Below are 25,286 nucleotides of genomic sequence, written 5' to 3'. Positions count from 1 at the left end.
AAAAAAAAAAAAGTATTGCATCAAGGAGGTCAATTCAATGTTTCCTTTAGAGTAAAAATGGGGCATCCAGTGTGGAGGTTGTTCAGAGTAACAGGTCACAGTCCCAAGGGCGTTCAACAAAGAATTTAGGGCTTCTGTAGATCGCTTACTTTTTTTTCCCCTCTCACAGTAACACTCTGTATTTACAGGAATAAATAAATATTCTACTTCTTTTTCCAAAAATAAATATGGTACTGTGGCTTAAAGTATTGTATTTATACTCCTACTTATCATAGAGCAATCCGTTTTCAACGTAAGATGCTATAACTCTTGTAAATGTGGGTATAGTACTTTTTAATTCAAAATGTCTTCCCAAGCAGATCTTTAATCTTTAGCACAGTGCTTTATGGGAATTTTAAATGCAGTAATTAAATGACTTCTTATAAAAAATAAAGTCTCTGCAAACACTACTCTTTGGCTGTGATAGAAATTGTCTAAAATTTTAGAAATGCTTCTTCTTGGCCTTTTGCCTATTTATGTAGAGTATCCTTTCTGAGGAAGTTAGTGGTATGGTTGTGAAAAACATATGCTTTCAAAAGTGGTGAATGCCCAATTATAGGTTCTGTATGTGAACTCTGCAAGAGGGCACAAATAAGAACAAGAAGGTTTAAATCTGATCCAAATCACCCCTTGGGAGGGAAAGAGTCATGTGAAACCTCTTGAGTCTGAACCTCCATTTCAAGAGTTTTCCAGGAAATTGAGACAAATCTGTACTTTGCACCCTGGCTGTAGATTTTTGGTGCTTATAGGAGAAGATGTCTTTACGTATAGTTCCAGGGTTCCACGTGTTTTGTGCCCTGCTGGCATAAAAAATATAGTAAATTTTTCTAGGACAAGCCTGATCTTTGGGGGTGCAACTACTTTTCAAAACTTGAATCTCACTTGAGAGCTTCTAAGACTTAATTTTAAAAATGGTTTATGTCTTTAAATTTTCACCTGAGAATTATGCTGGCTGCCAGAGAAATCACAGTGCTTTGCTCTGTAGTGTCCCTGACACACAATGCTGACATTGAAACGCTAGGTGGCGCTTTTCCAGCTTTGGTTGAAAGGCTGAGTCTCAGAGCAAGGACATGTGTACCATGTAGTATTTGCCGGTCAAAGTGGTTGACACCCTGACGAAGGAGCCATATGCCTTGAATTAAAGATTTGACTAGAAGTGTATTTCTAGAGGACAAAGTCTAAATTTAGCTTTGAATTCACTGTTTTTAGGTGTGTAGTGTTTGCATATATTTTTATGTTTTTTTTTTTAATTTTTATTTATTTATTTTTTTTTTCCCCCAAAGCCCAGTAGATAGTTGTATGTCATAGTTGCACAGCCTTCTAGTTGCTGTATGTGGGACGCGGCCTCAGCATGGCCGGAGAAGTGGTGCGTTGGTGCGCTCCCGGGATCCGAACCTGGGCTGCCAGCAGCGGAGCGTGCGCACTTAACCGCTAAGCCATGGGGCCGGCCCATATATTTTTAGATAGACTAATTTTCAGTGAGTGCATATAGGTTTCACGCTGAGCATAGAACATGGTTTTAGGTGCAAGATGATTAAAATAAGTCATGGGTCTTGGCTCCAGTCTCATAGAGGATCTCAATGCGGTGGTACTTAGCAGTTTATCAATAAGCATAACACAATTTATTACTATTATATATAACAGAAGAGCCTCCTTAGAAATAGATTATCCTATAGATTTTTCCTAAAAGAGAAAACTCTGGAACTGAGACTTGGAACAAGGTATAGGAAGTTCTAAGAGAGGAAAGAAGTAGTAGGTAGAAGAAAGGATGAGTAAATTGCATGCCTAAAAGGTCCAGTTTGGACGCTTTGAAAGGTAAGCTATTGGTTGAAGGGCTTTCAATGCTAGTCAGAGTTGCTATTTGATACATATAGCTCTCAAACCTTATTTTAGCCATTGTAATGTGTTGAGTTGTGTCCCCTCAAAATTCATATGTTGAAGTCCTAACTCCTAGTACTTCAGAACATGACCTTATTTGAAAGTAGAGTGAGGAAAGATGTGATAATGCAGTAGGGTAAACTCCTAATGCGATGACTGGAGTCTTTACCATAAAGGGAAATTTGGACCCAGACATGCATATAGGGAGAATGCCATGTGAAGATTGGAATTATACTGCCACAAGCTAGAGAACTTCCAGAAGCTAGGAGAGAGACCTGGAACAGATCCTTCCCTAGTGCTTTCAGAGGGAGCTTGACCTTGTTGACACCGCGATTTCAGGCTTCTGGCCTCCAGAACTACCTATTTGTGGTCCCTGTTTTGGCAGCCCTGGAAAACTAATACAGCTGTGGAATCTTTGTTCAAATGCAGTCCTGTCCAGAAATTCAATATGTAAAACCTATCACCGTGGAAATGCTCTGATTGAAGAAGGGACGGAGAGAGGTGCTCAGGTACCCCCATGATGTGAATGCACAGCCTCCCTTCCCTTTGCTCCTCATCCCAATTTTGGCCTAGGGTGACCCCTAAGAACAATTTTCAAGCCATTGTTTAATTCATGTGGCTTACTATCCATGCTAACCAACAATATTTGCCACTGCAATTGAGCTGTTCTTTTTAGTCATCCCAACTTGTTTTTTCCTATTCCTGCCATAATGTTTCATTGTTTTGAAATATTTACTTCTTTATCTATATTTTCTTTATTCAACCAATTCAAATTCTATTTCCTGCATAAAGCCTTCTAATGTGTGGAGGGGGGTGTTCCCACCCAGCACCAAGTAATTCTCCAGATACCAGCTGGGTGTCCTACAATTCAACTCAATTCTGACACTATCTACCTAGAGATAGCATCAGATTCCACAGGTTAAGGGCTCAGTCCTACAAGATTGACCCCTACCCCACACCCCACTTCAGACACCAGTTGCAAGCCCTGGTTATTACCTGTGCTTCTGACTGGCTACAGACTGGAGGTTCCAACAACTTCCTTCTTCGACTTCAGACAGAAGTTGAAAGTCCAGGTTGTTACCTGTGTTACCGCGCAAAGGGCACGATCTGCTTGCCGTGAGACAAAAGCCAATCTTCAAGAGGCAAGATGGTGGAAAAGAAAGGGCAGTTTATTACAGCTTGCTAGCAAGGGGGAAGATAGCTGACTAAAGTCTGAAAGAACCATCTTAAGGGGGCCCAAAATCTTACAGCAGTTATATAGGCCAGTGGGTTATAGGGGAGGGGGTTAGGAATGTTGACCTTCCGGTGTTACAGACTGGGAGTGCCACACCGGATCTTTCAGTTTTCATTGATGATGGCCATCAGCACAGACTCTCTGTTTGGGGGTCATCACGTTCCTAAGGCACTCAAAGGAACAAAGTTATCTTATTGCAGCTGGGAGGTACATGCATGAGCAGGAGTTGTAAAATCTACAGAGCAGTTAGATCTCCTGGAGGGTGCATATCCAACTGGGTTAGTTTGTCAGAGGTCATTCAAAGTTACAATAGGGCTTCTTTTCTACAATATGGCTTCCCTCATGTCAACCTTGTGTTGAGCCGGAATCACCTGTACTTCTGACCGACTGGTTATTAATCAGAGGTTCCTATGATTCTCTCCTCAGGTTTGATTTGTTTGTTAGAGTAGCTCACAGAACTCAGAGAAGTATTTTACTTACTAGATTACAAGTTTATTAAAAAAGATATAACTCAAGAACAGCCAGATGAAGAGATGCATAGAGGAAGGTATAGCAAAGGAGCCCAGAGCTTCCACACCGTCTCCAGGTACACCATTCTCCCCACATTTCCACCTCTTAACCAACCCGCAAGCTTTCTGAACCTTGTCCTTTTGGGTTTTTATGAGGGCTTCGTTACATAGGCATGATTGATTAAATCATTGGCTATTGGCAACTGATTCAACCTCTAGCTTCAGCCCCTCCCTGCTCCCCAGAAATCAGGGGATGGGGCTGAAAGCTCCAACCCTCTAATCAGTTGGTTGGTTCTCCTGGCAACCAACCAGCCATCCTTATTGCTTTTCAAAAGTCACCTCATTAACATAACAAAAGACACTTTAATGCTCTTATCACTTAGGAAATTCCAAAGATTTTAGGAGCTCTGTGCCAGAAATGGGGACAAAGACCAACAATATATTCTTCTTGTAAATCATAATATCACAGGTGACCCCTAAGAATAATTTCAAGCTGTTGTTTAATTCATAAGCCTTTGCCCCTCCAATTGAGCTGTTCTTTTTACAGTCACCCCAACTTGCTAGTTCCTGCCCCTGCCAAGTTGTTTCACTTTTTTGAAATGCTTACTTCTTCTTAATCTAGTACTTTATTCAACCAATTCAAATTCTGTTTCCTACAAAAAGCCTTCTGTGACTTCTACAAGCTTCATTGCCTCTTTCTCCTCTGAATCCTTTCAGAATTTATAGGACTATGCCAGTAGTTCTTACCAGACTCTGTATCTTCTACTTAATTATAGAATGTGTTGCTTTATAGAGTAGTACTCCCTCCATGTGGATTATTCATAGAGTCTTTGTATTAGTTTCCTATTGCTGCTATGACAAATTACATAAATTTAACAGCTTAAAGTAACACATACATAATATTTTCTGTAGGTTCTGTAGGTCAGAAGTCTGGATTGGCTTGACTGGTTTCTCTGCTCCTGGTCTCACAGTCTCAAATCAAGGTGTTGGTCAGCTAGGCTTTTATTGGGAGGCTCTGGGAAGAATCCGCTCCCATGTTCATTTAGGTTGTTGGCAGAATCTGGTTCCTTGCAGTTGTGGGACTGAGGGCCTCATTTTGCATCAACTGGTGCCACCTTTAGCTCCTAGAAGACTCCTTCCTGTCCTAGTATGTGGGTCCCTCCTTCTCAGAGCTAGCAGTGGTGCACTGGATCCTTCTATCACTTGGAATCTCTGACTTCTCCCTCTGCCCCCGTTTGTCTGCCTCCAGCAGGAGAAATTCTCTTGGAAGGGCTCATGGGATTAGATTGGCCCCACCCTTACCATCCAGAATAATCTTCCTATTTTAAACTCTATAATCTTAATTATATCTGCAAAATCCCTTTTGTCAAATTCACTGTTTCCAGGGATTAGGGTGTGGACCTCTTTGGGGGGCCGTTATCCAGCCTACCACAGTCTTTAAGAGGCAAAGCCATGTGTTATATTTTTTCTTTATTTCCTCTCCCCTTTATCCCTGCTGCCAGTGCCTAGAACAGCAGTAGGTCCTCAGTAACTTTAGTTGTTGACTGATTAGTTGAATGACTGATAATCAGTGAGGCACCATTTTGTGTTATTGAACCAATGGCTAATGATCTAAATTGTATTTGGGAAGATAGCTTTTGTTGATTGAATATAAAATGATTGAGACCTCAAAACACTGAAGGTATATAGACTAGCAAGTGTCTGAGCTAATCTGAGCTAGAAATGAGGTAACAGGTTTTGAAACTCTGGGGTTACTGCAGAAATGGAGATTCCATTCTTCGGAGACATGAATAGGACCACGTGGATGCTATTGTTAGAGTAAGTGGCCCCTTGTTTATGTTTCTGGCACAAAAATCTCCATGATATATTTGAATGAGCAAATGAATGAATACAGCACAATGAATTTTCTTAACTCATAATTCAAAGTGAGTTCAAAAGGTAAAACCTCCATTCTGAAGATTGAAGTGTGTGTTACTATTCATGTTCTTAAAAGTCAGTGAAGGAAAATTTGTAATCATCTTGAATTTCCTCTTACAGCCCAGAAAAAAATTATCTACAGGCAGCAGTTTGTTTTCTTCATATTTGCCCACATTACCTGTTTCTACAGCTGCATCCAATATACTGAGATCAAAGAACACGATGACAGCAAGTACACTCAGCACTTGCCTCAAAGAGGTTCTACTGAAAACCTCTCTAACCACGAGCAAACAGAAAGGAGGGATGGAATATTTTAAATTTCCTAAAGGATAGTGGTCTGATTTCTGCTTAGCTTTACATGGAGCAAAGCTCCTGTTTCTGCCGACCCATCCCAACTTTCATTTAGAAGCACATCCACTCTGTAGTTGAATTGCTTAAAATGTTTATATCATTTAGCATCCGTATTACTACTCCTTAGTGCTTCATGAGGTGAAGAATTAGCTAGTATACCTTCAGTTATATCGGGCGATTTGTAAGGCAAATGGAGAATCATTTTCTCATTTGGAAAATACCTTACTTCATTGGATTACATGGATTTTTTTTTAAATGAAAAAATCAAAATTAATTGAATAAGCATTTTCATTAATAGGACATATTTAATAGTGTTATTTACAACTGCTCCATCAATAACATGAGATCTTTGTTTCTCTTCTATGCATTTTCTTCTTTTATACACAATCCCGGTGTTTCTCAAAGTGAGGGCCAAATGCAAAAATGTACCAGCATTTTCAACACCTATGGTGCTCATTAATGTGGAGATTCCTGGGCCACATCCAGATCTTCTGAGTTATAGTCTCTGGGAGTACATCTTGAAAAAAACTTACAAAAAAGCAAAACAAAACAAATAAACATGTGAAAACCATGAGTCAAAGCATATGGTGCAGTTGCTCTTTTCACAACACTCAATAAAATTAGCTAAATATAGAGTCTACTTCCCCTTGTGAAATCTGTAAACCCCATGCAGATGGGAGCTCTTTCCTCTTTGTATTATTAATGCCCCGAAGTAGGAACACAGTGAGTACTGGTTCTTTAGAGGCATACCTTTCATAGGCCTTGGGTATACACACAGAAGAAAGATGTGTTGAGTGCCATTCTTGCACTATGACAATGACTATGCTTGAGGTTTGGTGGATACAAGAAAGTAGAATACCGTTTGGTAGGCCATTTGGTTTTGAGACATATATACATTTAAAAGCAATGAAATTGGTAGATTACAGGTGTGAGGTGTGGGCAATCACTTTTGAAAGTATTTGAAGCCATGAGGAATCACTGTAAGTTGGCATAGTGGCAGGAACAGGACAGGAGCCAGGTTCTGATAGATGCATGTGAAAATGAGTATCAAATGGTTTCAAGCAAGGGGAATAGTATGACACAGAGTTGGAGATATTTGGAATGTGTTTAAGGTACAGGTGAACAGCACCTGGAGTGGAAAGTCCATACAAAGGAGTGGTAAGATTGATTTGAGAAGTTAGCTTGGGATCAGCTTGTGAAGAATCTTGCTTGTAAAAACTATGAAGTGTGGATCATGTAGTTGTGTAGTAGGATGACCTTCTCCATATGTGATGGAGAAGGTCATGATCAGAGATTTAAAGTGTAAAATGGATTAAAGGAATGGGAGATTGGAGGCAAGAAAACAGGTTAGAAGTCTAATACAATTATCTAGTGAAAATAATAGAATCATGAAGGAGAGTTGTGGAGGTGGGAATGGAGAAGAGGAGATGGCTACAAGTATTGTGGAAGAAGAACCAACACCCAATGCGTTAGCGGTGAATCTTTGCTTGTGGGAGCAAGGTACTAGAGAAAAAAATCGGGATTTGGAGTCTGGAAACAATATATATGAAAGGCATATGTAATCTATAAGGTTCTATGTAAATTTTAATTTATTCATTTCTCTAGAACATAATTTGAGGTCACCTGGAGGATAACTGGTACATGCTGTGTTAGGCTCTGGAGACAGAAAAACAAAAAGACACACTCTTTGCTAAGGGGCTTCCAGAATTGTAGAGAACTCAGAAAGCTAAACCAACAATTAGAAGAAGTCAGAAACCAATGCTGAGCTTACAAGTCTGGGTGCCTGGGAGGAAGCTACTAATCACAAGAGGGAGCGCAGCAGGAGCAGGGGGCTGAGAAAGAAAGAGGGCAAGTTGACTTTTCTACTTGTTGAATTTAAGATGCATTGTAGAGTTGGGATTCTGACAGGAAATAGATGACATATTTGAAATAGGATAATTCAAGAAGGGTTTATTACATAGGGACTGATCACAAAAGTGTGGAAAGAGGGATACCACAGAAGACAGTGCAGACACCAGAGACTTCAAAGCAGCCAGTGTTATCAGCCTGTCTGAAGAGAGATAGGAAACATGTTCCCACGTAGGGAACAGTTCCTGGAACCTGGAGGGGACTAAGTCCTTTTGTTAGTCAGGGTTCTCCAGAGAACCAGAGCTAACAGGATGTGTGTCTTCATCTATCTATCTGTCTGTCTGTCTGTCTATCTATGTATCAAGAGATTTATTTTAAGGAATTGACATACATGATTGTAGAGGCTTAGCAAGTTCAAAATCTGCAGAGTAGGCTGGCAGGCTGGAGACCCAGGGAAAAGTTTCTGTTCGAGTCAAAAGGCAATCTACTGGCAGAATTCCTCCTTTTTCTGGGGAGGTCAATGTTTTTCTCTTAAGGCCCTAGACTGACTAGATGAGGCCCATCCACATTATGGAGGGTAGTCTGCTTTACTCAAAGTCTACTGATTTAAATGTTAATCTCATCTAAAAAATACCTTCACAGCAACATCTAGAATAATGTTTGAGCAAACATCTAGGCACTGTGGCCTAGCCAAATTGACACATAAAATTAACCATCACAGTCCTGTAGAGTGGGTCACCTTGAAAGGAGCAGTCACTTTTGATGGAAGGTCATTAGTAATTCAGAAGTAACCTTTCAGGGTGCAAGTGGTGCCCTAATCAACAGCATCAGCATCACCTAGGAACTTGTTAGAAATGCAAATTCTCAGGCCCCACCCCAGCCCTACTAAATCAGAAATGCTAGGAGTGGGGCCCAGTTATCTCTGTGTTAATAAACCTTCCTCTCCGTGATTTTGGTGTACTCTAAACACAAACTATTGAGAACTATTGAGTGAGTAAATATACTCTCCTCCCTGCTTCCCTCTGATCTCCTGCGGGGTCTCCTCTTGGGCCACACCTTAGAGGAAGCAAGAGAGCACAAAACCCTTTAATGAAGGCCAGATAGGATAGCATCCCAGGGCAGGGATCAAGTGGAAAAGGGTAGAGAATGAATCAGGAAAGGCAAATGGAAGATATGCTGCCCCTGCGTTAAGGGGCATGCAGACCAGGAAGTCCCTCATATAGAGATAATGGTTCAAATTTCAGAGTAATTGAAATTGCCAAAGCAGCGACTTTGAGAAGAAAGAAAAGTAGCCCAGGTATAGATTCTAAGCCTAACATACATGTTTAAGTGGTGGGGAGGTCTTGTGATTTTTCTTTTGTAATCACATTTCATCTTGAACTCTCACTGCTGAAGTGAACTAGCTTTTTGCCTGGTCAGGGCTATAAGTCAGAATCCTTAATTTCCCAAACAGAACACTATCTCTGACTTCTACATGTCTGGCATATAAAGCATATGTATCTCTCTCTAATCCACCACACATAGGCTATCTACCCTTGTGGTACTCATCAGGGAATTCAACCATGAATTAATTGTGGTTCAGCCCTTATCAAAGTCTTGCTTGAGACATCTAGTCTTTGAGAGAGTGTGTCTAATGGACAAGTGATTCCATTGTGACCTTTAAGTGTCATTGTCCTGGCAAGTTATATAATCAGAATGTCAGATACCTAGTCCATATTATTTCAGAGCCTCATGGAAACTGCTTTACTGCGTTAACATTTAATGTTAAACCTTTGACTCACATGGGTTGCAATAATAATACTAAAAATAATTTGAAGAGCTCCTCTATGTCATTTATGGACTGATTGTTCAGTAAAATCTTATTGAACCATCAGTGGTTCAATAAGAGCCACTGATGGAGGAGCACCTCCATCAGTGCTCGGCACCAGAGGTGAAAAGATAATTAAGACATTGTCCTTGCCCTCAAGCTGTTCATGCTCTAGCAAATGAGACAGAAACATGAATAGTTACGATATAGTAGAACAGTGTATGATTGGAAGATAGAAGAAGGAGGTACTCATTTTACTCAAGAGTAGTAAAGAAAGCTTCAAGGAGGAGGATCTATTTAAAATGGGCTCAGAAAATGAGTAGGAGTTCACCAAATAGACAAAGGGATGAGGAGTTGTTGGAAGAAAGGTGTTCTAGGACCAGGAAAAAGAACGACAATGGGAAGGCACGGACATGTGCCGGGAGCACAGCGTGCACGAGAGAGGAGGCTGGAAATGGAACTGGATTAACTGGACTAGATTGCCAATGGCGTATTGTATCCCTAGGAGTTGGAACTTTATCCTGAAGGTAGAAGGGAGACTTTAGGGTTTATGAGACCTGGATTAATCTGATTAGATTTGAGGGAAGCAGGTTTGAGATTTTGAAGCTACTGAACCAGTTTATGTTTTGTCTTTTTGAAAACTGATAGTCTTTATTTTTTATAACAGTTGTAAGTTTACTGAAAAATTGAGCAAAAAGTACAGAGAATTCCCATATTACCCTTCTCCCCCCACCCCACAGTTTCCCCTGTTATTGATATTTTGCATTATTGTGGTACATTTGTTACAATTGGTGAACCAATACTGCTACATTATTATTGACGAAAGTCCATAGTTTATATTCAAGTTCACCCCTTGTGTTGTACAGTTCTGTGGGTTTTAACAAATGCGTGATGTCATATATCTGCCATCACAGAATCATCCAGAATAGTTTCACTGCCCTAAAAATCCCATGTGACACCTATTCATCCATCCCCCGACCCCTGAACCTCTGGCAACCACTGGTCTTTTTACTGTCTCTATAGGTTTTCTTTTCCAGAATGTCATATAGTTGGAATCATGTAGTTTTTTTTCAGATTGGCCTTTTCACTCGGTAATGTGAATCTGAAGTTTCTCCATCTCTTTTCAGGACTTGATAGTCTATTTCTTTTTTATCATCAAATAATATTCCATTGATGGATGTACCACAGCCTGTTTATCTATGGAAGGACGTCTTCGTTGCTTCCAAATTTTTGCAATTATAAAGGCTGCTAAAAACGTTCATGTACAGGTTTTGTGTAGACATAAGTTTTTAATGCATCTGGATAGATACCCACAGGATCAAGGTTACTGGATTATATAGGAAGCCTATGTTTAGCTTTGTAAGACACCACCAAACTGTCTTCCAAACTGGCTGTACCATTTTGCATTTTCACCGGCAATGTATGGTAATTCCTATTGCTCCGTATCCTCACCAGCATTTGGTGTTGTCAGTGTTTTGGATGTTAGCCATTCTAAAAGGTGTGTACTGTTATCTCATTGCTCTTTTAATTTCTAGTTCCCTAATGACATATGATGCTGAGCACCTTTTCATTTGCTTATTTACCACCTGTTTATCTTTGGTGACTTATCTGTTAAGATCATTTTAATTAGATTTTTTGTTTTCTTATTGTTGAGTTTTAAGAGTTCTTTGAATATTTTTGATACCAGTCCTTTATCAGACAAAGATTTTCTCCCAGTCTATGACTTATCTTTTCATTTTTTTAACAGTGTATTTTACAGAGTATAAGTTTTTAATTTTAATGAAGTCCAGCTTATCAATTTCTTCTTTTATGGATCATGCTCTTGGTGTTGTTTCTAAGTAACCTGGATTTTTTCCTATTTTTTTAAACTTCATTGAAGTAGAATGTTAATACAGACAAGTGCACATATTGGTAAAGCTCACTAAATTTTCACAAATCGAACCTGTGAATAAGTGCCCATATCAACAAATGGAATATTACCAAATGCTCAGGCATCAATTTGAAAGGAATGTTAACAGAGGATAATTTATTTATACTTTGAACAACAGAGACACAAAGTAAAATGATTTAAAATAAGTCTTACTTAACATGGGTGTCACTGACTAGATTTAAATATTTTCAAGACAGGAACCTTGTCTTATTCTGAATTGAATTGGCAACACCTATTGAGTGCCTGGCACGAAGTAAGCAATTACTAGATAGTCAATGAATAAATTAATTAAAACAAGCAACATGATGTGTTAGGTTTAAGAAAACAAATCACCATTTCAATGGGTAAGATAATCAAGGAACCAATGATGGAGGAAAGAATTCAGGGGTAATTATACACTGAAAGTTAGATTAGAATCATTAGTTGGTCCAAGATAGGTATTTGTTGACCGCATGTAATGTGAACTTCAACAAGTAGAGAAGTGCTCTTGGTGTGGGGGATGGGAGTGGTACCTGGGTTAGGAGAGAGGAAAGGCAACAGAGCACTGGGATTTAGTAAGGTCTGTCAATGATTCTTTGCCTCAGTTAGACGTTAACCTAACTCTTCCTTATAGTTTTGTATCTGACATTGATAACCATTTTTAAAGGAAATGTGAAAATACCAGAGATGTGGCAAAAATGATCAAAAACTGGTGACAAGCCACATGAATACATCATACTTCATACCGTATGTAAGTGTGAAGATAAAAGATTGTACCTGTATGAGAGGTGTGGTTTCTATTAATAGAAGACCAGAAGTTCACCTAATTATTTTCTCCTGGAATAAAGCATTTTTATGAAGAGTTATGAGACTAATTGTTCCAAATAATAAGAGAAGGAATTAAATTAAGACACAAAATAGTTTGATCCAACATATTTTGACTACCAGGGTGATAAACTGCTGAAATAAAGAGGGAAACTGGATAGTTTTTTCTTGGAGATGAAGAAATGGGGAGGCAATGTTAGGTTCTGAGCAATCGAAGCACTTCCCTGTGTGTTAACAGAGACCAGGGTAAGACCATCACTATGGCCCTCGATGCCATTTTTACTTTAAGAAAAGGCAAAAGGAATGTAAAAGTAAAAATTAAACATTAAGAGCGTGAATGCGTAAGTTGAATTGAGGCCATGCTACTCTTTAAAGGCCCTAATGGAAAAGCTTTAAAGCAAGTCTGTTCTATTTGCACAAGCACTGCAATGTGAAGCCCTGCAATGTACTGCCTTTCAGATTGGTTAGCAGTCAATACAAGTTGGTATGACACAGTGGAGATGACTTTCCCATTACCCATAACCCTATAAGCCATTGGCTTTTGCTGGCAACAGAGGCTTCTCTGCAAACTCCAGAATACCACTTTCCGAGGCAAATTCTATCACCCTGATGGCATTTTTTAGTTTTATTTGATCTTGAAAAACATTTCATTATGTTTAATTTAGGGAAATGAGATTTCTTTAATTACTATCAGTAGCAGCTATTAGAAGCTCAATTACATTTGCAAATTCATTTTTAAAAGCTTTATGGTGTTCAGATAAAAATTTCAAGTTCTAGTTGCACCCGTTAAAAGTTACTGTTCCTCCCTTTGGTGCCCATGCTTCCAAGAGAGAAGATAAGTTTTACAGTGCAAAATAAATAATGCTAGAAGCTGAGGATTAGCCTAAATAGGACTTAGAATACTCATTTGAATAAATTAGATATTTCATTAAATAAATTGGTTTATCAAATATGTTTATAAATTCTCTTCTTTTGGGGTTTCGTATACAATAAGGTCTACAGTGTGAAAGGTCAGGGTGTCCCAGTGGGAGGAGAGGCAGCTTACTAGCTGGGATGCAGAGGTTTCTCATCCGTGTGCATGCCTAGCCCTGGTTATAGTCCTGCAGTGAGTTGTATATCACCACCATCATGTCTAGAACAGTATCTCCATAAAGGATTGTAAAAGGAGGTCCACATAACCTCCATTTATTGGTCTCTTGAATACTGTCAGTGGTTTTAGAAGTGACTCTGATTTTATGTGTTCAAGAGCTTCTTGTTCACATAATTAAACTGTTACTGGCAATAAGAAAGCTTTCCCCACGCTGGCTGTTGCCCTTGTTCTCAGTCACAGTAGCATTACTAGGTTATTTTTTTTATGTTATAGATTATAAAGAGATAAATAAATGTATACATTGAGGTCTGGAGGACACTGGCACCTGTAGTGAGGGGCCCATGATAGGGCTTTGGCCTTCTTACTCAGAATTGCGTTGCATTTCATCTGCAGCATCTAGAAGAACACCTTGTGTAGTAGTTCTGTAGTAAGTGCTAGTGGATGGGACATGTTCATCTCTCCTCAAGTGAGAAGCAGCATTTGCTGTACACCTACAACCAGACCAGTGTTTGTCCATCCACTTGGTGGCAATTTTGAGTTAAGGCATAGAGGTGCCATTCTGCAATGAGAAATAGAAAGCATGTTTTGAAAAACCTTGGAGTTGGTTTGTTAAATTGCTTCACTGTAACGCAAAACCATTTTTGTTGGCAGGAAATATCAGCTTCTGCTAATAAAGATTGTAAATACCTCTGTTGCTGTTTGTCATGGAAAAACACATGCAAGGTTCAAATGATTTAAAATCATTGTTCCTTGTTTTTTTTTCCACTGATAAACAGGAAGGCGAGAAAATGCCGTAACTATTTAAGGTGTGTGCATTTGAAGGGCTTGTTTTTTCTGTTTATTATCTTTGGAAGTGTTTGGTGTTGTTCCTCCCAACTTGCTTTAGCTGTTACCCAGACCACTTCGTGCTTATTGATGGAAAGTAGGATTATATACTTTAGGAATTCAGTTTTTGAGTGGATTAGTATTGGAGAGAGCGAGAATGGTATGTGTCGGTGGCAATCTTACATGTGTTGCTGGCTACTCATGCCTCGCATCCACCATGGATTCCCATGGGACTTGTATTAAGAAAGTGAATCATGTGATAAACAGATAGTTGGAAGTCAAGTGTTTATAAAAGCCAGGATCTGACAGCTTACAGAGTATAAAATAAAAGTCCCACATAAAAAGATGTCTTGCGTTTGGGCCTTGCACTTTAAAAAAAGTTAGTAGTGCCATTTAAAATTGTCCTGGAACAGTAGTCTCCTGAGACACAAAGTCATCATTGTTTACATTTTTATACCCGTATTTTCTCTAGCTACTGATCTTTAATGTCTTTGTCACCAGAGAGGATGTAAAAATGAACATGAATGGTATGATTGCAATGGTTTGAAACAGTAATAAAAGACAAAGGCACATTAATTGTTATTCTCAGAAAGCTTACGATTCAATAGCTGTCTAATTTAATAAAGTCTTGTTACAGTGGAATGATTCAGCTGTAAGAAACTTGTAAAAATTGTAATAAGCACTAGAGTCAATGTGATCTTTTTTAATTCTTGAGAGTAGTAGTTTTTCATGCTGTCCAATCTCAGGAAAGCTGCAGTACGCTGCAGAGTTGTTTGTCAATGCCTGGGTTTATTTTCGTAAGAAAGTATTGATTACAGAGTGAAAAACATTTAGTTTAACAGCAATCAATGAGCAACAGAGAAAAGGACATTTGAAGTTTTGAAGTCTTTAAAATATGAACTAAATGCACAATCTGGGGAGTTAAATTATTGGTAAAAGAGGCATGACCCAAGGGCTACACAGATTCTAGATTGCAAACTTATTCTTTCTCCTCTAAGCCAACTCAGATATTGTGAAGTAGGAGATTTAATTATTGGCTAAAAGGAAAGTTAACTTATTTGGCACAGAGTAAATGTAAAACTTTTGGTAGAGAGATGGAGAAAGAATTTTTCTGCTACAACTTGTAATCTACACACTAAAGGGTCTTACTGTACACTCTAAGTTGTTTGAATTAATGAGTGATTAGACTTAAAATTTTGTTTCAGCATTTGAGAATATATGATAGAAAAGCGTTTAAAGATGTCAGCTCCTGTCAACATTGAATCTCATAGACTTGGAGTACTAAAGAAAAACGCAATGTTTGTCTGTGTGACTAAATAATCATTTATCTATACGTTATGACTAATATTCAGAATTATCTGATGTTGAGATTAGTTTGACATGAAGTGGGCCCTTTGTAAATTGTTGTTGAATTAAAGTAACTTAACTAATCTCTAACACTAAACAACACTGGCAGGAAATGACTACAGACTCTATTCTCTCTTGGGGGGAAGAGGGAGTATCTATTCCTAACTGAGAATAAGCAGAGACATTGGCTAATGGCTCAGCACCACACGGTAAAATGTAATTCTATGTAAAACACAAAACTGATGCCTTTGTATGGAGATGTAATCACACAATGATAGATAGATAAAAGATTTGTTCCTAGCACAACAGCAAGCACAGATATTATGTGATTTCCAGAATCGCTGAAGGGTTCATCCTTTCTAGAAAATACAAACTTAATTTTTCAATTGTCAACAGTGGCTACAATTTCATTAAATTTGGTGGAAGGTATATCAAGTTGTGTTTGTTTCTCAATAATAATAAGACAGTTCCTCACCCCCATGGATTCTGGGGAGTTTATGAATTTTGGATGAAAGAAATACCACCTCTTGGAAATAAACAATTAGAATTCATTTCTTTTCATGAAATGTCAACTAGTAATTTTGATTAAGGGTCTGCAAACTATGGCTGAGCTGCCCCCCCCACCTGTTTTTGAAGTAGTTTTTGTGGAACACATCCACACTCAGTGTATTTTCTATGCTGACTTTCATGCTACAAAGGCAGAACTGAGTAGTTGCAACAGAGACTGTATGGCCCATAAAGCCTAAAATGTTTACCATCTGGTCTCATATAGAAAAAATTTGGCAGCCCCTGCTCTAGATAGTCATGCTTTGCCAGCTAATTGTTTGACACATGATCATGATAATTTTCTTAATGGCAAAGACCATCTCTCTCTTTTTTTTTTAAGAATATCTCTTCAATCTCTTTTATTCCCCACAATCTCTAACAGGTCATGGAAAGAGAAAAGCGTAATGACAGTTGGTTCATTATTTGAGCCAAAAGTTTACTAGACCAGGAAAGAAACTCCTTCATCCTTGTAAGGGGAGGCAGTCAAGCTCTGTGACCCTGGAGTCAGATTACCTGAGCTCAAACACTGGCTCTGCTATTTATTTCCTATGGCCTTAGTTTCCTAATCTTAATCAGTTGCTTTGGAAATAGTGCATATTGTTTGGTGTTGTGAGCATTCAGTGGATACTACATGAAAAGTGCTTACAACACTCAGGGTTCATCATCAGTATCATTGTTATTTGTGGTATAGGAATATCCCTTTCTTTTTTCTCTTCTATTTTCATTCACTTAATTTGTCCTGGAATTGCTTTTGTAGCTTGTCTGTGACTAGACAAGTGCTCTTTAAATGTATATACATGTCTCCTTGTCCTACGTGTCAATGGGGCTGCTGCCACCAGCCACAGTTCAGATTTAATGCCAGTGGCCACAATCTTGTTGTGTAGATAGATCTCTTTTACATAAAAACTAAAATAAAATAAAGCCACAGACTCCCTCTGCTATAGTAGTTGTGCTTTTATTGGTTCAGCAACTGCTTATAAGTAATGTTCAGTGTACTGAACCCTTTGTAATTTGTGGACTGGGTGTAATCCCTCCTGGTCTAAGAGATGAGAGCTGCTGTTCTAGGCATGCGGATGTGATGAATGGCATGCCTGTACAATGGCACATGTGTTCTTCTTGACCATGGTAATTAATGGTAGTTTAATCTCACTAATTGAAACCATTTTCTTTGTACATGTTGAATCTGATTCTTTGGTCAAAAATTTTGAGAGTCCTAGCCTATATAAAAACATCTATTTGTGGCGCAATGTGCCACTATTCTGTACCTGTAAAAGTGAAGGAACCACCTTTCATAATATTTAAGGCCAGGTAAAAAACTTAGCTTTTAACATTGTTGATTTCTGAAGAAGGAGGCAAAATTTTCTAGGAAGGCTTTTAAGGATACTAATATAATAATGATTAAAATGTTTTGTGATCTTGCCACTTTTCCATCTTCATGTAGGGATTGAATTTTGAGCTTATATATAAAGGTTTATATTGCAAAGGAAAGTAGCTTATAAATGTAGATAAAACTTTTACATATAAATGCTACTGGTCCAGAAGCAGAATTTCACCAAGCTCTTGAAAATTTGTTCTTCTCTCAATTACCTGGGAAGAGAGACTTTGAAGAGGAGGTTTGATCTCTACACAGTGACAGACGTAGGCCTGGCTGGATCACCCTGGATGGTTAGTGCCTTTTAGGACCTCAGTTGGATGTGGTGATCTAAAGTGCCTTTCCAAGTCTAAAGACTTATACAAGTGAAAGATATTAATGTGTCCATGTGGAAACATAGCTGAACAGATGGGTTGTGTTCATTCAAGTCTGACTAAGCCGTCCAGGAGGGACCACTTCTGAATGAGAAAGGGCTAAACATTCAGCCAGGAGTAGAAACTGAGGAGAAGCCAGGACATTAAAAGGGCACCTGAGAACACAATTCTGATGCTCACTTACGTTGCACCCAAAAGACCTATAGTCATGACATAGGAGTTTCTACTGTGAGCTTTTGTATACCCAGCCTTGGGTCAGACAGACATTCGATTTGTGGTCACTATAGTCTACATTGGCCTATTTTTCATGACTATTATTTGTACCATCTGGGGCCGTGTTTTCCATTTGCTTCCTCTCGCCACTGTCTCCCACCTCTCAGAAACTGAGATTATCTATCATAATCTTCTCCTCCATTTATGTGATTAACCAAGGGTTAAGTGCCCTTTTAAGGAAGTACTCAGATTGTCTTTTAAGAATATACATTTTCCTTTTCTATAGATTACTCTCTCGGCTCATTAGTAGGTCTTTAATGGTTTCCCCATAAAAATGATATTTCTGTTTAACCTTACCTCCACTTAATAACACAAACTCTAATTATTCAATATGTAATATTTTCAATTTCTTCTAACTTTGGTAATTGTATAAAATGAAATACTAAAGCACTGAACCAAAACTTGTGGTTAGTTCCACACTGAACTTTTAAATATTATAGCTGACCTTTTAATGGAATTCTAGAATGTGAAAGTTTGCATTTGCTAACAAGGATAAGGCAAACTGCTAAAAATCATGTTGTTTTAAAATTTCAGATTTCTAATAGAGTCTAGTTTTATAAAATAACGGAAGCTGGCTATGTAAAAGCAAATCTAGGTGCTCTCAGGGCCTTGCTTAAAAAAAAAAAAATCTGAAGAGACTTTTCCACAATGAAATGGAAAGTGTGAAGACATTCTAGTGTGTTTTCCAAATGAATAAAAAGTATTTGTGAGAAATTAATATTAATTACTGAGGTCCCGGAAGCCATTCCTCTGGCAGATTTAAAACAAAAGCTCTAGTAGTACTTTGAACAGTCTGTTGTTGACATTATAATTATTCTCCTATTTTAGAGGAGTGAATAATTATCATAGCAAGTACTCTAATTTCCCATACACATAATTACACCCATTCGCTGAAGACAGACAGGAATATAAGGACTCCAATCACAGAGAAAACAAGGCTTTTTCGTCTGAGTAGATTTATTCCTCCTACATTCTATAAAATCTAGTAAGGTGAAAAAAAGAACAGTAAAATGTGCTATCCTAAAAAAAACATGGAATTATAAATGCTTTTTACGGAAGCCACTGCAAGTCCTCTAAGAAAAGAAACTGTTGAGTTAGTAGTTAAGGAGTGGAAGTGACTAATCAAATAAGAGATTTGAATATGAAGTTTGGGATAACAATCTATGGGCTGTTGGAAGAGGGCAAAAAAATGAGACAAAGCAAAGCCAGTGGTAAGGGAAAGAAAATGACAAACAGGGTGAAAAGTATCTAGGGGATTTTTAAACGAAAGCAAGTCTCATCACATTATCCTCAGAGTCAAGATCATGAGGGCGACTGAAATCTGTCACTGGTACAAACTTAGCAAACCTACAGCTGGCTGCCAACTGAGGAAAAGGAAGTAGTGAGAGGTCAAGAGGATTCAGGATTTAACTCAACAAGGATGTATTGAACACTTCTGGAAGGCTCAGTGATATGCTAATATTCTATGGGGTTTCATTACCAAGTGCAAGGCCCCATCCCTGTGTAAAGAAAACATGCTCTTTGAAGACATAGGGGATAATAATTATATATGAAATGCTTAGCAAAAGATATGCCATCATATAGTTTTTAAAAAAGCTAAGTTGCATATTAGAATCACCGATGTATGGGATAAACCATAAATTAGGTGGGCAGTGAAGTAAGAGAGACATCAGAATGGAGGAGGCAGAGCAAGTGGTAACTTTTATAGTAAATATAGCAGAAGTTCAAGATTGGAGTGTAGAAGAGAGAATAAAAGATCTTTTTTTTTTTTAATTTTTTGTTTATTGCAGTAACATTGGTTTATAACATTGTATAAATTTCAGGTGTACATCATTATACTTCTATTTCTGCATAGATTACATCATATTCACCACCCAAATACTAATTACAGCCCATCACCACACACATGTGCCGAATTATCCCTTTCGTCCTCCTCCCTCCCCCCTTCCCCCTTCCCCTCTGGTAACCACCAATCCAGTCTCTGTCTCTATGTGTTTGTTTGTTGTTGTTGTTATCTACTACTTAATGAGTGAGATCATATGGTATTTGACCTTCTCTCTCTGACTTATTTCATTTTCCATAATACCCTCAATGTCCATCCATGTTGTCACAAATGGCTGGATTTCATCGTTTCTTATGGCTGAGTAGTATTCCATTGTGTATATATACCACATCTTCTTTATCCATTTGTCCCTTGATGGACACTTAGGTTGCAAAAATATGGAATGCTTCATGAATTTGCGTGTCATCCTTGCGCAGGGGCCATGCTAATCTTCTCTGTATCGTTCCAATTTTAGTATATGTGCTGCCGAAGCAAGCACTAAAAGATCGTGAAGTCCTCTCTAATAAGGAGCAAGGAGAGAAATATAGTGACTCAAAGTTTGAAATGGAAACAAATTCTGCTGGAGAAATCCGTTCATTCTCTACTGGTCATTGTGGGGTAAAGACAGAAAAGGAACAGAGAAGGGGTGAAAGGAGGAATAAATAAATCTAGGGCCATTCTAAAGTATATAGATTGGTTCAGGGCAGAGAACTGGAAGTAAAAATCCCTAAAAGAACTGAAATCCTCCCTCCCCCTTCCTTGTATGAAATGTACTGTATCCACAGAACAGAGAAAAATAGTACCTAAGACTTCAATTAAGTAGGAAGGAATTTAATAAAGACTCCTGAGAACCTCCAAAGGGATAGAATAATTAATAGCTACTATTAATTGTGATCAATTAACATGACAACAGAGTAAGATCTGTGACCAAGAGAGAAGAGTGAGTCATTGACTTCTTATAAAAGGACCCAGTGGTTGGGTAAATGAAGTTGTTTTCTAAGTAAATTTGAGAATTGAGCCTTTTGACTAAACAAACTCAAGGAAATGATTGGGGTAAGGGAAAGAGTGTGCCTGAATTAGGCAGTCGACAAAGTTTACCACTTACTGGGATTATAAATTCAATGTCTTGCTTTTTTTGGTCAGCTCCCATAATCATCAAATATTCAAAGACTTGGGAGGAAATGGTTTTCTGAGAAGCTTGTTGAAGTCAGAAAGTCAGTGAGCCAGAGAACCCTGTGGAAAGGCCTTTTCCAAATCAAGGAACCATTGCTAATGAATGACAGTAATAAAAAAGAAGCAGTCACTGCTTGTCCCTGTTACGGTAGTCTTTCACTTCTGGAGTCCACCCTGAAGAAGAATTATCTTGCTCAAATATCATTTAGATTTTGTCATTCTCCTCAAAATCTACTGAAACCTGCAATTGTTTAAGAACCAAATTAAAACCAATGCCTTTGGGGTCTATGTTTCACCACCTCTCTTCCCAGTTGTGTAACACCCAATTATATCATTTTAACATTGCCTTACCTGTTTTACACTAGCCAAGAAAATAATGCCCTTTGCCTCATAAATCTACAGCTTCATCCACTGAATTATCTATATAGGGATGCCAGTCGCCTTCATCATTATTGAATGAAATCTATACTATGACTAACCTCCCATATATGTGTGCCCCCCTACCCCATCTTATAGATGTTATGTTTCATTGCATTATACTCTTCATACCATTAGTAATTATATTTCCCTTACTGTTGTAGGGGAGAAAAATTCTTGTCTACTCTCTTTGGGTCTCTGACTTGGCCTAAGAATTAAACTGATGAGACAGATTAACAGGAGAAAAGCATACACATTTTACTGAATTTTTGCATGTATATGGGAGCCTTCACAAGAGAAGGAAGACCCGAAGAAGTGACCAGACAGAGAAACAATCAATTTGTGAAGAATTGACAAGGCAGAAGGGTTTGGGCTAGGGGCAGTAAGCGGTGAAGAAGTAACTAGGAAGATAAGAATTAGTTTAACTAGGTTTGTTTGTGTAGATTTCTTGGCTCTGAATTTTCTGTCTGTGGTGATAAGAATGTCTTCCTTCCTCCTGGGTACAGGGAGGGTACCTCTCACGGGAGGATTTTATGATGTGTTGCAGGGAAGAAGGGTGAAGGGGTGGAGGATATCAGAGTGACCTTCCTGCTTCTCCTGTTTTCTCAAACTCCTTCAATTTAAGATATTCAATATGCCAACATGCCATATTTTGGGTAACATGTCCTAAACCCCATCACTGTGATTGTGGCTAATTTTAGGGATGCATAAAATATGAAAATTGAAAGAGACCTTAGCATGTTAGAAGGAGGTCCAAAGAGAGTGATTGTATTTCCCAAAGTCACGTGGCAAATTAATGGGAGAACCAGAAGGGTATTAACCCAGACTACTAGCCTCATGCTTTCTCTACCACAGGAATCATGATGGTGAAAATGAAGACACTTAAAGTGACGAAAAATGTGGGAAGAGGGTCAATGTATAACTTGCTGTCCTATTTTTTCCAGCTGTATGATGATAAAATTAATACTGCATTACTTTATATTATGAATGCAATATTAATATTTTATTCTTTGCTGTAGACCTAGTTGATAAATCATAAAGATCATTGACTATAAGCAAAAGACAACTTAATTTTCTCTCTTTGTAGGGTACCATAATTTGTCATAATTTGTTTCAACATGACTTTATAACCTGTATCAATCTTGACATGCCAAACCTTCATTTTATCATACTTTCTTGCCCAATCTACTCTGAAAATACTCCTCCCATTAAGTTCACATCTGTATCCATTTGCTAAGTAGAAAACGTGTAATTTTTGCCGAAGAAAATTTAAGCTATGGAGCGATTCACCTGTGGCACTTCTCTTTTAGTAGCGCTCTCTTTCAGCACTGAGGACAATTTTAAGGTCCTCCTAAGTGCTCATCTGTCTTCTTTACCCTTGAAATCCTCCCCCCTCCTTTAGTTCTCTCACTCACCTTTTCCTCCTTCCTCTCACTTTTTTTTTTTTTCTCTTTTTAACCAAGCTCTGTGTCTTTTTATGCTAGAATAAAAGCTTTGTCTCTCAAGCGATGTTATCAGCACTGCGGATGTACTCTGGGCTGCTTCTATCCTGGCATCTCAAAATCTGATTCTGATTCTTCTATTACAGCCAACAGTACAGGCTTTAAAGAAATCAATTCTTAAGCTCCTTATCTGTTTCTCTGCTTTTAGGATAACTGAATCTTTCATAACTAATGGGAATATTGAATTCAGGGAGCCTTCAGGGAAAATATATTGCAATTTGTGTAAAAAGCAAAAATGAGGCTGCAATTAGGTGTAATAACGATAGCTTAATTTAGATCCATTATACATTGGCTTGATAGAAATTGGTTAATGTAGAGTTTTTCCATTAAAAACTAGTTTTCATGAAAACATAACAGTTTAATTTTGTTGCTGATGTGTGTTTAGTTTATGGACTTCTGAAGGAAAAAAATTACTTGTCAATTTTAGATTTTCAATAGATGACAAGAGAATTAGAATGGTTATTCTGAGTGTGTGATCTTAAAATGGTTCAATATACATTGGATGTTGATTGGTGAACATATGGCAATGTCTCTGTCTGGACACCAACTAATAAGCAAATCGAAGCAGATTTTAAAGTTCTGATTGATTATTGAGTCTTAATGCCATGCTTTATGTGTGTATCATTGAATCAAATGTACTTATCTTTTCTAATAGTCTGTTTAACTTAAAATCCCCAGTGCGTAGTATGTAGCTTGTTTACCAGATTCCACATTTCTTGAATGAGTTCATGTATTTTTTCATCAATACCCAGGAATATCATTTATTCCCTATTGCCGTCTCTAATGGCCTCTGTTCATTTCTCATTATCTTTTAGATCCTTTTATTATCTGAATGTGTTAATATTTTTCACATGATTTTTTGATGATAAAATATTATTCAAAAAAATGTTATAACTTGAACACATTTCAGGAAATCTTTTGAAATGGAAACATATAGTGAATACCTTTCTATATATTATCATCTATCTCTTAAGCATCAAGTCAGCATAGAATCCTCTAGATGAGTTGATGCCTCATGTCACTTACTAAGCAGGACTTACATGGAATGCTTGGAGCGTATATTGGAGGTGCCTCTCTTGTTATGGTGGATGTTTCACCTAACACATGTCCCTGCATGGCGGGACTAGATTTTTCACAGCAAGTAAAGAGAATTCCTCTTTCTTTTCCAAATTCTTTGAATCTTTTGTAACTAACTTTGCCAATAGTATCACCCACTGTTGTAACTAAAATTATGAAATATAATTAGACCTAGGACTGACTTTCTATATTTGAAATCAAGTGTTAAGATCTTAATATTATCCCCTGAATTTTTGGCACACCACAGATCAAGCCATCTGTTTAAAATTATACTAGGTGGTAGGATTAAAAAATAATGTCTTTTAGGGAAGTCTAAGCCTACGGTTATATGCATGTCTGTGATTAAGTTAGTCTCTCAGTTCTTACATTAAAATGTAATTTAAAATGTATTTCCCCTCAGTATTCAAGTTATTCTACTTAAAAACACATTTTTGAGCTTTTTAAAAGAAATATATAACTACAATATTATTTAATATGTAGTAATCATTAAAGACTAAAATTTTTATAGAATTTATCAAAAGTAAGTAAACTATATTAGGCAATATAAGCTGTACAATTCCAGTTAGCCATATCTTATTTTTATATGGCACTTTCAAGTTGTTATAGTGCTTTACCATAAGTTATTTTGCTCATTCTTCACACTGATGCTATGAAATTTGCTTAGGTGATTTTACTCTCCCCAATATACAGAGGAAACTAGCTTATAACAGTTAAGGTTTAAGTTAAGTGGCTTGTCCAAAACCACTTGACTAGTAAATGGTGCAGCATAAACTAGAAGCTGGTAGCATTCACAATTCTCTATTTAAATATTTTCCCATTCTGTTATTTAGCCTCTTAATTCAGTGTTTTCTCCACATAGTAGTCTGATGATGTTTGCAAAAATCTTTGTCAGATCCTATCACTCTCTTGATTAAACCCTGGTAATGAGTTACTGTTTTACTCAGGACACAACCCCACATCCTTCATATGACCTTCATCGTCCCCTGGGGCTACCCTTTGCTCTTTCCACCTGCGTCATATGCCACTCCCCCCCACCTTCCCCAGCTCGCCAGGCTCCAGGCACGCTGGGCTTCTCTTAGTTCTTCCCGTAGGTGACTAAACACTTCTGTTTGCTGCTCACTGTGCCTACAGTGCTGGTACCTTCTCTTCAC

At 38.0% G+C, this 25,286-nt stretch overlaps 1 protein-coding gene and 1 non-coding gene across 2 annotated transcripts in view; one reads left to right on the top strand and one right to left on the bottom strand.

The window, feature by feature from the left end:
• The window catches only part of NCKAP5 (NCK associated protein 5), an 863,809-nt gene that overhangs the window by 458,335 nt on the left and 380,188 nt on the right, over nucleotides 1-25,286 (top strand). The window lies entirely within an intron of this gene.
• On the bottom strand, nucleotides 20,359-20,465 carry LOC131411066 (U6 spliceosomal RNA). The gene has a single exon (XR_009221464.1). It is a non-coding gene; the product is annotated as a U6 spliceosomal RNA (small nuclear RNA).

The sequence above is a fragment of the Diceros bicornis genome, chromosome 10, assembly GCF_020826845.1.
Source record: "Diceros bicornis minor isolate mBicDic1 chromosome 10, mDicBic1.mat.cur, whole genome shotgun sequence".
Lineage (NCBI taxonomy): Eukaryota > Metazoa > Chordata > Mammalia > Perissodactyla > Rhinocerotidae > Diceros > Diceros bicornis.
The sequence above is the reverse complement of the archived record's forward strand: the minus strand, read 5'-3'. Positions and strand labels throughout refer to the sequence as shown.